Raw genomic sequence first — 15,165 nt, 5'->3', positions numbered from 1 at the left:
CATGTGAGGCATGTGCCTCAGGAAAAAAAAAAAAACAAGTTTCACGCTCCGAAGTTTCACACTCATAAATAAGGCGGGAAAAATGATGAAGGGTTATTATAACAATAAGCCTGGATCCACTCACATTTACTTTTAAAAATAAACGCTCCCCACTCAGTACTTTCTCATTAGCAACAAATCACTGGTACACCTTTCACGACTAATCGGACCCACCAGAGTGTGTTAAGAGCAAGGCTTCAAACTGTTGCACTAATTCTCTGGCTGGAAAGGCTCTGCAAAGCACCGATTACGTCCTACTTTCTTCAAGAGCCTCTCCCCGTGCTTCAGCCATAGGAGAAACGTATTACCTGTGAATGGCATTGACCCGGACTACCTTGACCAGACTCCATCGAAGGTTTGGGGAGACCAGCTCCCAGGGCAGGAGCCAGGGCACGGGTTGGGCGGGGGGGGGGGAAATTGAGCAGCTGGTAAACACGCATTTACCGCACCCCCTCCGGGCACCAAGTCCTGCAAGGAGAACACCCCAGATAATGGATAGTGGAGAAGGGGCCCATCCCCACCCTCTAAAGAGGGTGTATAGGAGACAAGACCAACAAATATGTAATCAGCATAAACACGCAGAGAAAAATACAGTAATTCCAAGAGTATGTTGAGGGGGAGGAATGAATGGGTTAGGTGGGAGAAACGAACCACAAGATCACTGGGAGAGAAGACACTGGTTGTTGTGTCTCTCCCTCACCTAGTTATTAGTACCCGGAGAAGAAAGCCCCAGAGAGCAGTCTGGAGCAAACCTCGTAGCGACATTCTCACTGTTGGGAAAGGCTGGGGATCAGAGCCGGGCTCTAGACTTGTTAGACCTCCCTCAGGAGCATGGGGCTGTCAATATTCACCAGCCTACCACGTGAGAGTCGCCTATCCTCTCCGGCAATCCACCCCGGGCTCCCTCCCTCTATGGTTCTTTCCGGAACATTCTCGTAGCTGCCTGCTGTTCTTGGAAGGAAAGAAAATCCAACGCCGAATATATCTTAGCTGTGGATGACTGTCCACCTCTTGAGCTCCTTGCTAGGAAGAAATCGTCGTGTGTAACATGGAGACCCAGCTGGCCGTTCGCTACCTCACAAAGTCGGTGGGTGCCCCCCCCCAGAGAGAGATGCTCAATGACAAAGGAAGGTTAGGAGATGCCACGCTGGCTTCCCCCCAAGTTACAATCATTGGTGATTATGTGAAAAAAGGAACCTTTCCGCTAATAAGCTGTCTTCCCCGTAATCATTTATAGTCACTATTTTTCCATAACTCTCACAAAATGTCACTGTATATGAAAGATGCTTATTAACTTCTTCTTGCAATGTCATCTTAACGGACTCGAAAAATCAGCAGGCTCTCCCTCGTATATTTGACTAGCCCAAGAATTCTCAGATGATACAGCTTGGCAGTGTTTCGGCGTGGCCCCAACACCTGGAAAAATCTGTTCTTAAACCATACCCCTGAGCAGCTTTGCAAAAGCTATGTATAATCCCCTAAGGATCTAGGATTCCTGTTTCTAAAATAAGTTCGTGAATTAAACTTTTAGGGGGCACTGCCTTGTGAGTTCATAGTTTCAATATCATGCTGTGGCTGTTTCGATGACCATCAGTGCTGTAGACTGTGCTTCCCTCCCCCGATTTATATAGGAGATCCTAATGCCCCAGGTGACGGTATTAGGAGGTGGGGTCCTTTGGGAGGCGGTGAGGACATGAGGGTTGAGCCCTCGTGAAAGGGATTAGTGCTTTGCAAAAAAAAAAAAAAAAAAAAAAAAAGACCACACGGGTCTCCTTTGCCCCCTCTGTTGTGTGAGGATACAGCAAAAAGACAACCCGCTAGGACCCGAAAAGTGTCCCTCACTAGTCACCGAATCTGCCAGTGCCTTGATCTTGGACTTCCTAGCCTCCAGAAAGAAATAATTGTTTATAAACCCCCACCCCATGGTATTCTGTGATAAAGTCAGCAAAGTTTTCTAGCAGAGGCTTGTTAATGTTTTATCAGCAACAGTAGGATAGAACGCAAGTGTCCCCAATGGCACAGAGGACCTGGGCTCCTATCCTGGACTCACCACTAACCAGTTATGCAGCGATAACATGAGCTCCCTGACTCATGTCATGTCACGCGCTCCCGTCGGCTCCCTGACTTCAGTTTCCCCCGTGTTCGGAAGGGAGGTTACTATAGATCCCACACAGAATTGTGGAGGAGATCACATGGGAAAATGCCCAAGGGTCTCTCTTGTGAAGGAAGGGATGTATGCATGTGAAGCACGGTGCTGATGCTCGGATTTTTTCCCCTCCCCGTGGTCACACGGGACGACGGGCCACCAGATTGGAGAGGGTCGTAAAATCCAAATCGAGGCTTCCACACAGGTCCACCGCGTTCATCAAAACGTCACGGTGCGGCTGGGGCGCCTGGGTGGTTCGGTCACTCGAGCGTCCTGCTCTTGGTTTCAGCTCAGGTCATGCTCTCTGAGTTCATGGGTTTGAGCCCCATGTTGGGCTGTGGGCTGCCAGTGCAAAGCCTGCTTGGGATCCTCTCTCTCCCTCTCTCTCTGCTCCTCCTCTGCTTGTACACTCACTCTCTCTCTCTGTCTCTCAAAATAAATAAACTTTTTAAAAAATGTCATAGCATGTGGCATTTGGCCATTGAGCTTTGAACCCTGGAAATGTACTTTGGTTAAACCGAAAGGGTGAAAGATCCTTGGATAATATATGTGTCCTCGTTCTTCTTTTTATGAGTACTTCCCTCTGTATCAAAGCAGCTAAGCTTTTAAGACGTCTTCCTTAAGGAACAAGGGCAAACTGTAACCCTCTTCCGTGTTCATTTGTCCTTCGGACATCAGGTGAGATCAGCACTTTTTCATACGTGTAGGACGGGCTCATGGGCCATCTGAGGGAATCCAGATAAATATCTGCGCTCCCAACGCACGATGCATAAAACACTTAGAACAATGCCCGGAACAGGGGAAGCATCATGGACGTGAGTAGCTTTTACGGGATCTGTGCAGAGTGAAGTGGACTCGACTAGCACCTTGGAATTCTGACCTCCTTCAAAGCCCTTCCAGAAAGTCTAGGGGGTCCCCTAGTGCAAACAGATTTGCCCAGCGACCTTCCAGACCTCGGACACACCCTTCAATACCAGGGTAAACACAGTATCATTTACCAAATTCGGACCTGGATGAATTACAGTAGGTCCCTGCTGGGAGACAGCGCGGCACATGAAGCCAAGCTTTTGGAGTCAGACCGACCCAGAATCAAACCCAAGCGCAGACCCTTCCTAAGTCTGGGACTCTGAGTAGGTCGCTTGACCTGAGCCTCGCTTTCCCTGTTATTCCGAACCCAGAAGATTTTTATGTTACCAAGTACTTACACGTAATTTACTAAGTACTTAACAAATATCAACTTAGTTAATTCTCTGTACAAGCCTATGATGTAGGTACTATACTAGCCTCATTCTATGGATGAGGCCATCGAGGCACAGAGTGGTCAAGTAACGTGCTTGAGGTCACACAGCTAGTTAGTGTCAGAGACAAGATTCCAAACCAGGCATTCTGGCCACCGAATCCACCAACCTATCCACTCTTGAATAGTCAAGCAAGAAAGTATTTGTTATATTTTTGCTAAAATGGAAATTTTATCCATAAAAGTAGTAAGAATCCCTTGTACCCAAGCACTCAGCTTCGACAGTTATCAACGTGTCACTGTTCTAAACAAAAGAAAAAAACCTTTCTCATTTGTATTTTCTTTAAGTTGCGATAAAAAACGTTTTGTCGTTCTTTTTGATCTTGTTCACCCCACTGGCTACATTTAGGTAATTGCCTTTGGTTTTCTTGCACAACCATAAAAATACGATGGCGGGTCCTTTCCTTTGCATCGTACTTTTACCACGCCATTTTGTGTATTGCTTTCTACACTTGACTGAGTACTTTGACTTATTTCATTGAATTTTTCAGCAACCATTTTGTTTTTCTAATTTGGATTCAACTTAGTTAACATATAGTGTACTATTGGTTTCAGGAGCAGAATTTAGTGATTCATCACTTACATATGACACCCAGTGCTCATCCCAGCAAGTGTCCTCCTTAATGCATCACCCATTTAACCCTCCCCCCCACCCATCTCCGCTCCAGCGACTCTCAGTTTACTCTCTGTATTTAAGAGTCTCTTATGGTTTGCCTCTCTCTGTTTTTATCTCATTTTGTTTTTCCTTCTAGTCCCCTGATGTTTATCTGTTTTGTTTCTTAAGTTCCACATATGAGTGGATATCATATGATATTTATCTTTCTCTGATTGACTTATTTTGCTTAGCATAATACACTCTAGTTCCATCCACGTTGTTGCAAATGGCAAGACTTTATTCTTTTTGGTCGCCGAGTAATATTCCATGGTGTCTGTATACCACATCTTCTTTTCCTATTCGTCCGTGAGATTGCTTTGATCGCATCTTACAAATGGTCAGATGAAGCCCAGAGAGCTTAAGGAATCCTCTCAAGGTCACATGCCTAGGAAATGATGGCATCTATTAAGATAAAATTTGAGTTTTAAGGTTTCTAATTGACTTATTCTCTGGATATCAACATACATGGAAAAAATAGTGGATTCTGGAATTCAGTAGACTTTGGCACAAATCCTCATTCCTCCTCTTATGTACGACTTTACACTAGTGACTCTGATCTCCAACTCCTCATTATTCAAACAGGCAAGTCATGGGGCGCCTGGGTGGCGCAGTCGGTTAAGCCTCCGACTTCAGCCAGGTCACGATCTCACGGTCTATGGGTTCGAGCCCCGCGTCAGGCTCTGGGCTGATGGCTCAGAGCCTGGAGCCTGTTTCCGATTCTGTGTCTCCCTCTCTCTCTGCCCCTCCCCCGTTCATGCTCTGTCTCTCTCTGTCCCAAAAATAAACGTTGAAAAAAAAATTAAAAAAAAAAAAAACACAAAAAAACAAACAGGCAAGTCATACTTACATCACAAGTTTTCGCAATAAGTGCGTTTTAAATAACTATGTAATTAATTACACTTTCAATTATTACATTTTTCAAAATATTATATTATGGATACACCCATGCATACTGTGTATCATCTGGTATGTATGCATGTTATCAATATCTGCACATATAGAAGTGTGCATGTGTGTGTGTGTGTGTGTGTGTGTGTGTGATCCAATACTGTGACTGTTTCACGCAGACGCCCATTAAAGGTAGGTTCCCCTTTTCCCTTCTGGATAAGATCAGTTAGAAGAAAAATCACTCAGCAGTTGCCTGTGATACTTCCAGATCTCCCCAAACCTTTTCAGTATGAAGACATTCGCCGGGATCCCTGGGTGTTTTTATTCTTTCCCCAGATTGTCTACTTGTCTGGTTCTCTGTTGCCTTATCACACGGAGACGTCCCAGACTTGTTCTATTACATAATGAAAGAAACCCCGCTATTTTGGACTTGGTGCAAAGCCCGCTGCAACGCTCGCATTCAATATGCTTTGGTTGAATGACTAAACACATGAATGAGGTTATCTAGGCATCTAGAGAAGTATACGAGCTAAGAAATTCGTGAGGATTCTTTTCTCTACATAGGTGAAGTCATTTCCATTGGAGCTAATAGTTTCTTTCAAGAAGTACTACTTGGGAAACCTGTTTTAATGCATAGGGAGTAATAATATTGAATATTGAATCTTCTACAAGGAGCTATTTTTTAAGTAGAAGAAAAATTTACTCTTTTAGTTTAAGCGTCTCTCATTCTCTTTATTCTCTTTTTTTAATATTTATTTATTTTGAGAGAGAGAGAGCATGAGTGGGGGAAGACAGACAGGAAGAGAGAGAGAGAGAGAGAGAGAGAGAGAGAATCCCATGCAGGTTCCATACTGTCAGCGCAGAGCCCAATGTGGGGCTCGAACTCACCAACCATGAGATCCTGACATGTGCCAAAATCTAGAGTTGGATGCTTAACCGACTGAGCCACCCAGGGGCCCAATCTCTCTCTCTCTTTTTTTGTTTGTTTGTTTATTTATTTATTTTGAGAGAAAGAGGGAGAGAATGTGAGTAGGGGAGGGGCAGAGAGAGAGGGAGAGAAAGAATCCCAAGGAGGCTTTGCACTGTCATCACAGAGCCCGACGTGGGGCTCTGTCTCACAAACCTTGAGATCATGACCTGAGCCAAAATCAAGAGTCGGACGCTTAACTGACTGAGCCCCAGGTGCCCCTGTTCTCTCTCTTTTTAAAAATAAAGAGGATGGAGGCAAATATCAGCCTTTCTCTGTCCACATAATTACGACTCTTGAGTTTGTGAATTACATGAAGTTGTGTCATGCCTAATGCTTTGTGTTTAAATCGGAATTCATTTCTCTACCAAGACAAGAACCAATGATCCCCAACTTACGCTTGTAGGACCAGCCCACGGGCAGAGGGCATCATCTCGAGGGACGGATGTGTGCACTCTTGTAGACCCCGCACTCGTAGCTGCTTCCCCAGTTGAGCAACGGCTGCTCTGTAAACCTCTTGTCGGGGGGTCCTTCCGTAGTCTCTTAGCACACGGTGTCCCGTGGGAAAGCGGTGTCTCCTCCAGCATCCTTCTGCCTGTTCCTCCCTGAAGAAGGCTGGAGTCCCACAAAGCTCCAGTTCGGAACCTCTCCACGGATGGAGCATCTTTGGGGAGAGAAAGAAATATGGTGCCAGATAAGCATGGCCTCAAGGCACCAGGGCGCACTGGGGGGTGGGGGAGGGAAGGGGACGCGGGTGGCCTTCCTATGCGTAGCTGAAATGGTGAATTTGGAATTAAGACACCAAAATTCTAGGTCCGGTTCCATCATTAACTGAAAACTTCCTCCTCTGTATTTAGAAAAAAAAAAAAAAAAAACCATCTTCTAACCCCAGGGTTTTAAGCGACATCAGAGGGAGTCACCACCACCCGGTGCAGCAGGCTTAGGTCTCTTGGGTTGTTTCAACAGCCTGATGCGGACAGTTGGAGATGAAGTAAAATGACACGGACCAGGCCTGGTCTCGTTGTTTCACTGTTCGGAACCTTCGCGCCCTGTCCCAGAGGGTCATGTCCTGACTTTGCATCTTTCTGAAAGGCTGAGCTTCCTGATGAGATGCTCTAGTGTCTTCAGATGCTGTGATTATGGTGATGGGCTGAGGCCAGTGGTTATTTGGTACCTGCCGGAAGCCAGAGCCGCCCTAGAGCTAACCCGGTGAGGCCCTTCTCCCTCACTCTGCGACCGGAGAACGGGGCGGAAACCTTCAAATATCAACAGCCGGGTACATCGGAGGAGTGGCTGATCATAATGGGTGCTTGGGTGGATGCATAATGGCTGCATGATGGGTGCAGGTGCTCCCTGGTAAGCAGCCAGTGGAAACTCCCGGGGCATCTGGTGGCAAGAAACAGAAACTCGCTCCAGCTAGCTCACAAAGTGGGGAAAGGATTTGAGGGTGTCCACCCACGGGCATTGCTTGCCATCTGTGAAACATGACCCCCATCCCCGGGGCGCGGGTACTGAAGCCTGGGGAGCCATCAGGAGCTCGGGCAACTTCTCTCTGTTCCCCCCCTCGGCGGGGCCGTGCGTGACCTTGTTTTTGCTGTACTGCCTCACGGCCCTTGTTTTGGGGCCAGCTTCTGTAGTCACTCACTCACCTGCACGGCACCTCATGACTCTCGTCTCGAGCTGCAGCGCGTGACCTTTCCGTTCCCCCAACCAGGGCTGACTGCTTCAGTTTCTGCGCCTCAGTTTCCAATTTCTAACGGTTATTTATTATTGAGAGACAGAGAGAGAGAGACAGGGCATGAGCATGGGGAGGGCCTGAGAGAGGGGGAGACACAGAATCCGAGGCGGGCTCCGGGCCCCGAGCTGTCCGCCCAGAGCCCGACGCGGGGCTCGAACTCACGCACCGCGAGATCAGGACCTGAGCCGAAGTCGGACGCTTAACCAGCGGAGCCACCCAGGCGCCCCTCCAATTTCTAAAGCTCTCTGAGATTACCCATCTAATTTGGCTGTCTCCCCACAACCTGAACCCTATCAAAATGACCACATCAAAGGGTGGTCTTCTCCCGTGTATACAGTCTCTGTGTTGTAACTCACTAATTTAAACACTGCACAGAACAAAATATAAACAGGCGTACTCAAGGCATGTTTCAAGTGTAGTTTATTACACAGAATATATGTTCATTTTAGAGAAATTAGAAAGCACAAAGGAGGATATAAATAACCCATAATCTAGGAAATTCTATGTATCTCTTTTGCATGTGTAAATATAGATACTATTTTTACAACATGAAATTACATTACGCTTATTGTTTTGTGACCTCTTGTTACTCAATCACCTATGACGAGCGTCTTTCAACTTGTCATCCTTTCAAATTAAAGAAAACGGAGATTTTGATCCGGGGATGTCAGTTCATATTTACTGAACATCTTACTCGTGTTTTTCTACCTCCTTCAGCGCCTTGAGCTTATTGAAACTTCACAGGGGCACAAAACAGGAAGCATTACGATCCCTCTTTTGTAGATGAGAACTCAAGGCACAGAAAGGTTAAGTCACTTCCCCAGAGCCATTCAGATGGAGAGTATTACCTCCACGCCATCAAGCAAGAGAGCCACATTCTTCTTTTTTAATTTCTGTTTAAGTTTGTTTTGAGAGAGAGAAAGAGAGACAGGGGAGGGGCACACAAGCAGGGGAGGGGCAGAGAGAAGGAGAGACAGAATCCCAAGCGGCCCCCAGGCCATCGCCACAGAACTCGATGCGGAGCTCGAACTCAGGAACTGTGAGATCAGGACCTGAGCTGAGATCAAGAGTGGGACATTTACCCAACGGTGCCACCCCGGGCTCCCCAGAGTCACACTCTTAACCGCTACATCGTAGCAATTCCGCACACAAGTTCTAGTCTTTCCTGGCACAGAGTTTTGGGGACAGGAAAGAGAGACCAGGCAAGAGCCACGGAGGAGAGTATAAGAGAAAGACAGAGGGGCGCATGGGTGGCACAGTCGGTTGAGCGTCCGACTTCAGCCAGGTCACGATCTTGCGGTCCGTGAGTCCGAGCCCCGCGTCGGGCTCTGGGCTGACGGCTCGGAGCCTGGAGCCTGTTTCCGATTCTGTGTCTCCCTCTCTCTCTGCCCCTCCCCCGTTCATGCTCTGTCTCTCTCTGTCCCAAAAATAAATAAACGTTCAAAAAAAAAAAAAGAGAAAGACAGAGCTCAGTTTATTAAATTCCATCACCAGAGGAGATGGACCTCAGTGGTCTTGGATCTCCACTAAACTCAGGGATGTTTTATGTTCCTTTCCACCAATATATGTGTGTGGCTGACAAGTGACCAAATAAAAGCGTCCTGGTTTCTGGAGAAACTGGTGTGTTTATCCATGTGTGGGATATTTCGACTCCTGGACACGCCCGGGAGTCCAAGGGTTTCCCTGGAAAAAAATGAAGTCATCAGAGTTGAGTCTGTTGGTAAGACTACTATAGAAGTAGAATATATAGACTTAGAATTCCAAAGACTTAGAGGCAGGGAATAATCAGGTTGAAGAAAATTTTCTTAACTAAAATGTCAAAAACAAGGCAGGGGAAAGGGGCAGAGAGCAAAGAAAAAGTATAATAAATAGAAAAAAGAACATGGCAAACATTAATCCAAATAGAACTTCATCAGTATACAGATACATGGATTGCACCAGAAAAGTTCTGATCGAAATAAAGATGTTCTTACCATATAAATGTCAGGTGGAAGAAACTTTAAAGGATGTTATGTAAGGACAAGGAAGGTTATCACATAATAAATTAGAAAAATATAAGAAACCAGAGACTGCAAACGTCAGCAACGTAGCCTCAAAATATTAGGTTGAGCCATATGAAACTGTCAATATTTGATGGATGTACGAAAGCGTGATTTCATATGAAGTAAAAGTAAAGTAAAGTAAAAGTGATATCATAATAGACTTAGGAAAAATTGAATTTCCTAAAGTATGATTTTAACATTCGTCTGTTACAACATGATTGACCACGTGATCAAAAGATTGATAATGATGTTGGATATTTGAATAGCATGAGTAAGATACTTTATAAAATCCACATGTTTAGAACTTTATCTCAACTCCTAGATAATCTGCGTTCCTTTCAAATTTACAGGGAATACTTCCAAAAACTGAGCACATGCTGGGCCATAAAGGGCATCTCAAATAATATCAAAGCATTGATAAAGCATATGGACCCTATCGTCTGACCACAAGACAAGAAGATAAGAAGTCAATTCTGCCCTACCTACAACCCCCAGCCCCCACCCCACCAAAACAAAAAACAACAGTTAGGACTACCCTTGTATGTTTGGAAACTTAGTGATTCTCAATTCTTCATGGGTCGAAGAGGAAATCCTGACAGAAGTTAGAAATAATGCCAAGCTGATTTGTCATGGTCTGATTTTTCCCATTTTATTTAGTTGCTGTGATTTCACATCTGTCAATGCCAGGAATACTGATACGGTAGGCGTCGGGAACCAAAAAGCCTGGGTGTCAGTGGCAAAAACTATAAAGTCTTAAACAGTTTCTTTATTGCACCCGTTTGTCCACAGATCTTGTGTCTAGATTTGATTTGGTATTTCCTCCATTTTATTCCCTGGGATTCAGCTAAGAAGCCCCCTTTCCTTCATGGATGAAAAGCCCACAGATGCATCATCTTGTGCTGAATACTTCTCAAGTGACCCCAAAGCTGTCATCACCCGAGGCTTTTCTGCCAACCGTGGGGATTGCTGAGAAGACACCCTTGGGAGTATTTACACAGACAACCAAAGGACATCTCAAAACATCAGCTGCTTTCACCTCTCACAAACAAGCTTCCCAATCCATAATATCACGTCCACATCAACCCTGGTCCGCCATCTTGCTGAAATAAATAGGCGTCTCCCCTGCTCATGGATGTGGGCAGATCTGTGCCTCTTTAGAGTTCCAAGCCCATGGAGGTACATGAATAGGCAATTGTTTAGAACTGCACCCGCTTCCCGATCAGGGAGATACCCATAAGAACAGGGGGATGTATTTTGCTTCGCAACGCACTCCCCGACCCAAGTAAAACGCCTCCTTAAAATGGCACGTGCATTAGAACACAAAAGGGAGAAAACAGGCAGGGGTAAGCAGAGCTAAAATCCCTTCTGTAGGACGGAAGCCTGTTTAAACAGGCTTGGGGACTCCACCCACAACCTTCTAACATGGACATCATAATGTCAACATTCCAAAGGAGGCCAGAGCCCCAGAATCAGGGTCTAGGATGCCAGAGAAAGGACGGAGAGGGATGCCCACGAGTCCTGGGATTTTGTACAAGGGCAAAGGCTAAGGAGCAGGAAATCAAGTGTGAAATTCTATCAACACGGTTGAATCTGGACACCATCCTAAGAATGCCCCACTTCGCTAGTTGGAAGGTCTCCCAAGTAAGCAAAAGCTGGACGCCATATGACAATGTCAGGTAACCAGCTCACCTCTCTCTTCCTTTACGTCACCGGGGACAAGTTCTGGCGGTCAACAGCACTGGCTCTCTTATACACGGGGTTCGGTCAATCTGTTAGCCGATATTTTAACAACATGGATAAAGAAGCCATAAAAAGGGGCGCCTGGGTGGCGCAGTCGGTTAAGCGTCCGACTTCAGCCAGGTCACGATCTGGCGGTCCGTGAGTTCGAGCCCCGCGTCAAGGCTCTGGGCTGATGGCTCGGAGCCTGGAGCCTGTTTCCGATTCTGTGTCTCCCTCTCTCTCTGCCCTTCCCCCGTTCATGCTCTGTCTCTCTCTGTCCCAAAAATAAATAAAAAACGTTGAAAAAAAAATTTTTTTTTAAAAAGAAGCCATAAAAAAAAAAAAAAAGTGAACGTCTTCACCATAAGGTAGAGGGGATATGGATATTTCCCTGTATTATTTTCCTTGAATGTTATTACACTGAGATGACTTAATAAGGAAAAGTCAATTGTAGTAGATTAAATGCACTCACCATCCCTCACGTGACTCAGCACCTCTGACACCAAGGTCCCATGTAAAGGGTCAGTCTTCTGAGGAAGTCAAGGACGGGGCATCAAAATGTACACGACACATTCGGAGGCGTGAAAAAATGAAGCTCATGTGGGTCATCCCCACTCTCTTACTCTGGAGCTCCCGTTCCTCCTCGATGGCAGAGAGAAAACAAGTTTGTCAGTCAAGAGTAACTTGTTCTACTCCTGTTTGAAACCTTTCACTTTGAGGTAAACTCGGCCTCATTTGGGGGAAATACTCTGCCACTTCAAAGGCAGTTTCTTCCTTCTCTCCAGGGGCCGCTCCTCCTCCCTCCAACATGGTATCTGGGTGCAGAGGGAAGCCGACACACCCTTTCGGTCGGGTCCTTGGTGTTCTCGGCTACCAGCTGGTCTTGTCCCTGGACGTCCTGGGCTGGTGTTCCCGTACGTGTAGCAGATCTCACTGTCCTTTGTGGGTGTCCAGCTGGCATCTGCTGCTGACACCTCGGGTCCCTGGGGGTCCCTCAGATCCCCAGGTCCGGGTGCTTTGTCGCCTCTCTCTTCCTTGCTCTGACCACAGGCTGGTGGCAGGACACAGCTACTCTTACTCCTTGGCGTCCTCTCAGCAGGGCAGACAGAAACTCTGGGCCTCCGGGACCCCTCTACGCTGGCTGTATTACCACCTGCGGACCATGGTAGGCACAGCAGGAAAGCACAGGGCAGGGGGTGAGCCGAGATGTGCTGAGTGCCCCTCAAACCATCTGTGGTTTTCTGTGAGGGTTCCTAACACCTCATCACCCCAATTTTGCTTACGCCTGGTGGGTTGGGGAAAGGGGAGGCTTGAGGGGAAGAGGCAGCCGCTTCTCAGTGACCAAGCTGTGGACCACACCCAGGTTCTACCGTCTCGGAACTGCCCTCCTGTCTCTTGTAGCAACATTTTCTACTTCCTCTTCCTGGCTGGTGGAAATCGCCCATAAATCTTTTCCTCTGCCATTCCGCACTTTGGCTTTCTTTTGATCTAGCCTCACTCTTTCCATGTTAAAGGAGACCCCGAGAAATGCAGAAAGCTCTTTTCTTTCTTCACAAAGCTTGATTTCTCCATTGCCGTGGATGCAAGGTGCCATCTTGAAATTAGGACCCTAGAAATGACTCCATTTTCTTCGCTTTCTGCTGTAAGGATTCTAATTTTCTCCGAGACAGCAGAAGCTACGTCAACCAGTGACTTACCTCATAGAATAAATCAAAGTGGTGTTGCAAAGGTATGGGAGAGGTATAGGGGAACAGTGTAGTCATTACCTAGACCCAAGGCCTGATGACCTGAGGGAAGGCCTATGACATCCTGAAGGAGAAAGTGTGGAGAGAGAACCAGTGACTTTCCGGTAGGGTCCTAGCAGGTCAAGCGAAACCCTTAGGGAAGGAGCCAGCCAGAGGAATACATACCAGCATCTTTATCTTCCTTCTTTGGATCCCCAACTGAAGCATCCCATTGGCCAAACCTACCTAGACCCCAGAGGCAAGAGAGTCCATTGATATAACCCAGTCAGTCAGCTCCAGGATGGGGACGAGTAGAGGATGGAGATAACAGAGGATATCTACCCACAAAGCTTATCCCTGAAAGGAGAGTGGGGAGCAAATGAAGTACAAGAGTATATGCAAAAGGAAATCTCCGTGGCATTTTTCAAAAATACTACGTCCCTGTGACATAAGTCTGTCTTACCCACGGTTTAACTTCCGTCAGTGTCCGTCGAAGCGTGTATTTCCATTAGAAGCCCACAAATTCACAAAGCGTTCTGATGACAACGATAGCTAGCCCTGAGTGCTTTCGGTATGCCAAGCACTGTGGAAAGACTTTTTGTTGATGGGATGTACTACTCAAAAGAACCTTCTGGTGGGCACCTGGGTGGCTCCGTCTGCTGAGCATCCCACTCTTGATTTCGGCTCAGGTCATGAGCTCACATTTCATGAGCTCGAGCCCTGCATCGTGCTCTGCACTGGCAGTGGGGAGCGTGCTTGGGATTCTCTCTCTCTCAATAAATAAATAAACTTCAAAAAAAAAAAAGGACCTTCTGGGGTAAGCATTATTACCGTCTCCATTTTACAGGTGGGAAAAATTGAGACTAGAAGAGTGAAAGAAATTTGTCCAAGGTTATACAAGCTAATCAAGAGTCCATATAAGATCTAAGACCAGTCTGTCTAAGAGGGGCCGAAAGCTGAGAAGGCACAATTGGGAACTGAAAAGGGCGCCCCCTATCACAGCATCAGCTGCTTCCAAGTCACAGCTGACAGTCACCGTCTGGAATGGTGGGGATCCCACGTCACCAGCTCTGATGTCTCAAGAGCTGCTCGTGATCCACGTTGCATGGGAAAATTTCTCATTTTTGTTTTTGTTTTCTAATGTTTATCTATTTTTGAGAGAGAGAGAGAGAGAGAGTTTGAGCGGGAGAGGGGCAGAGAGAGGAAGACACAGAATCAAAGCAGGCTCCAGGGTCTAAGCTGTCAGCACGGAGCCTGATAGGGGGCTCACGAACCACGAGATCGTGACCTGAGCTGAAGTCGGACGCTTCACCTGACTGAGCCCCTGTCTCCCTTTTTTAAGTTGAATTGTTCAGTTCAAATGTGTTAGCCAGTTTCACCGATGGATGAGTTCAACACACGACAAGGCTTCCAGTTTTCAGACTTTGTGGGACGGTGACAGAGAAACCCCACCCAGCACCCCGGCACCCTCCGCTCCCACTGTAATGCCTGTCAACAGCTTTTACAGGCCACCCACAGTGTTTGTTTTCCATCACACTGACGACCATTTTGTTGGAAGTTTAGCAATAACGATATGATGGGCTGCTTGGGGTTACCAGCATGAAGCACCTACCACGATAAGAACTTCACCTCAGTTCACCTAAGTCATGCCGCCTAAACTCCACAACCCGGCAACTTGCATATATCACTACCCATTTTACAGGTGAAAACATTGGGTTGGGACCCATTAGGTCACAAGCCTGAAGTCACAAAATAGAAAGCAACAGAACTAAGGGACCAACTCAGGCCTCTCCAACTCCAGAACTTAGGCTTCTTCTATCCGAAGTGAAAGACTTTCCCCTTGCACAGCTCTGAGACCGTAGATACGCAAACCAGAAACCCAGAGGGACAGTCGATCCTTGCAAGTCGGGTGCCAGTGAGAACTTCCAGATGATGCATTTTTGCACTGCA

General features: G+C 46.7%; 1 long non-coding RNA gene across 8 annotated transcripts in view; it reads right to left on the bottom strand.

Moving 5' to 3' along the window:
- LOC115500635 overlaps positions 1 to 13,900 on the bottom strand; it is a 35,585-nt gene extending 21,685 nt beyond the window's left edge. The window contains exons 1-4 of one of the 8 annotated variants that reach the window (XR_004344400.1): positions 11,964 to 13,899; positions 9,236 to 9,413; positions 7,642 to 7,745; positions 6,391 to 6,656 (exon numbers count right to left, since the gene is read on the bottom strand). This is a non-coding gene — a long non-coding RNA (uncharacterized LOC115500635). Of the gene's footprint in view, positions 1 to 6,390; positions 6,657 to 7,641; positions 7,746 to 9,235; positions 9,414 to 11,963 lie in introns of all 8 variants that reach the window. The other 7 variants (XR_004344399.1, XR_004344401.1, XR_003964586.2 and 4 more) reach the window with 7 other exon arrangements.
- Between the last annotated feature and the right edge of the window lie 1,265 nt (positions 13,901 to 15,165).

This window comes from Lynx canadensis, chromosome E1 (assembly GCF_007474595.2).
Source record: "Lynx canadensis isolate LIC74 chromosome E1, mLynCan4.pri.v2, whole genome shotgun sequence".
Classification (NCBI taxonomy): Eukaryota; Metazoa; Chordata; class Mammalia; order Carnivora; family Felidae; genus Lynx; species Lynx canadensis.
This window is presented reverse-complemented; position numbering and strand designations above follow the sequence as displayed.